We start from the raw sequence: 2,579 nt of genomic DNA, 5'->3' as shown, positions 1-2,579 counted from the left end.
AATGTGGAAAATTTGACTTAATTCTGTCTCAGGATATTTTGGCATTACTATAACTGTGAGTAGATTTATCTAAAGAAAAGCTTTAATTTATGTTTTAAAGGAGTACTAAGGCTTTAAAAGACCAACAGTTTTCCTCCATAAGTGTATCTACATCTATATTTCTCTCAGAATTTCTTAATCTTGGGATTTCGATGCATAGCAATTTTAACCTGAAATGCTGTATTTTTGTGTAAGAACAGCACAGACACACTTACACACATATTCTTGTAATTATGAGTTACAGACACACCACTTTCTAATACAAACAAAACATGATGAGAAAATTAATCTTATGATATGAGAGAGGCAGTACAGCACAGCAGGTAAGAGAACAGCTCTGGCTTCAGATTGCTTGAGTTTAATTCTTGTTCTGCCGCTTTCCAGCTGTGTAATTTTGGAGTTATCTGCTCTGTGCCTCCAATTTGTGTAAAATGGGGAAATAATTGAACTTATGTCATCATGTCATAAAGATTCCAATAGAGAATACATGTCAAATGTATACATGATAAGCACTTAATGTTTATAATTACTATTATTATTTTCTGAATCTATTTAAAATTTAATATTGGCTATGTAAGCACAATCTTTTTAGTTATTGAGATAAAAAATGTGATTTCATAAAAAGCATTGTGGTAAGATAATTATTCCTTTACATATGGGGAAATTTTTATTTCAAAGCCTGTTCATTTTGCTATATTATGTGTATGCTGGAACTGAATATATTAATTATTGTTGTACATCTGTTGGTCAATACAGTCTCAGCTTAATTAATGTTGTATTACTAAGATTCACTGAATTTTTTCCTTTGCTCTTAGAAAATGAATAATAAATCACCTTACCCTAATAGTTCTTATCAAAAGCAAAGGGAAAAATGATGAAAAGAGTAATAAAAGGTGAAAACCTGTCCCTGTTCTCAAATCTGGGGCTCTAGGAGAGAAGCATAGCTCGGATTGATGCTGGGACACTGATTGCGACAGGGCCTTGGAGCAGGGACCTTCTATGTGCTCAGCCATGTGGTCAAGAGGCAGACAGTGGAAGCTGCTATGTGTCCGCCATTCAACTCTCCAAATTACTTCAAACCCATGACTTCCAGAACTGTTATTACATTAGTTTGGGGCCAAGGAGATTCGATTTTTTCTTTTATTATTTGTGAAATAAAAGCCTTGAACCACCATTTAAAGATTTTAACTTATCTCATAAAAATTGCTTATGTGAGTGTCATGGAAAACATATATAATCAACAGCCTGTACAAATGCCATAAATATATTTTAATGCTTAATGTGTATGCTGGCAAATGCAACTTAAAGTGCATTCTATCATTTTAAAAACATTCCTAGCTATTTTTGAAAAGTGTATCTTCTTGCCCCTCTTTCCGGGTTGAGTACTAGATATAGCTTGGAGAGAAGAAACAAAAAGCATTACATTTTTATAGAACTATGATATATTTTAATTGTAAAAAATAACTAACCAAACAAAAATAATTCATATATCTCAAAAATAAGGTTATTGGAGTTAAAAAAAAATTCCTATGGGTAAAATTTTCCATTGAACAATTTAAAATAAAAATATGGCCTGTGTACTTATATCCCATTATATTTTACTTTGACATTTTCATTATTTATATTGCTCTGCAATTGAAAATATAAAACAAACACTGCTGACATTGCAGAATTTATCTGTATATGACATTCACTGTATAGTAGCCCAATTTGGTCTTCTTTGCTTCAACATTGAAGTTTGCTGTGGTCAGTGGAAACAGCTTGATTGGTTTATAGAAGAGACATCTATGTTCAAAACAAGCTATACACACAAGCTGGGCAATTACTCTGGACCAAATAGGAGTATACCAGTTTAAACTGCTAGGACATAAATACTGTTTCTTTTAGAAAAATTGATTACAATGAGGAATTGGTGAGACTATTTGTCCTCAGCCAAATGAAGAAGAGAAAATGAAGATAAGAAGGTAAAGGAAAAGAAGTATGTGTGGGGGGAGGTAATAGTAATAACTAAATTGAATTTACCATCGCCAGTTAGCTGAATAGAAATTATAGAATGAACAAGATAGTTTTTCAATATAAATGTTTTTTTTTTTCAATTAAGTTTATTGGGGTAACATTGGTTAATACAATTATATAATTTTCAGGTGTACATTATCATTTGACATCTGTATATTCTATTGTGTGTTGACCACCTAAAGTCTACTTTCCTTCAGCTACCATATATTTGATCCCTTTTACCCACTTCGCCCTCCCCCTATTTCCCTTTACCCCATCTACCTTCCTCCTCCTCCCCCGCCCCACTAGTAACCACTACTTTATAGTCCATGTCCATGAGCTGCTGTTTGTTTGTTCTGCTCGTTTGTTGTTTTTAGGTTTATATCCCACATATAAGTGATATCATGTGATTTTCTACTTTTTCTGTCTGGCTTATTTCACTTAGCATGATTATCTCAAGGTCTATTCATGTTGATACAAATGGCAGTATTTCATCTCTTCTTATAGCTGAGTAATATTCCATTGTGTGTGTGTGTGTGTGTGTG

This window comes from Pteropus alecto, unplaced genomic scaffold (genome assembly GCF_000325575.1).
Source record: "Pteropus alecto unplaced genomic scaffold, ASM32557v1 scaffold22, whole genome shotgun sequence".
Taxonomy (NCBI): domain Eukaryota; kingdom Metazoa; phylum Chordata; class Mammalia; order Chiroptera; family Pteropodidae; genus Pteropus; species Pteropus alecto.
The sequence above is the reverse complement of the archived record's forward strand: the minus strand, read 5'-3'. Positions refer to the sequence as shown.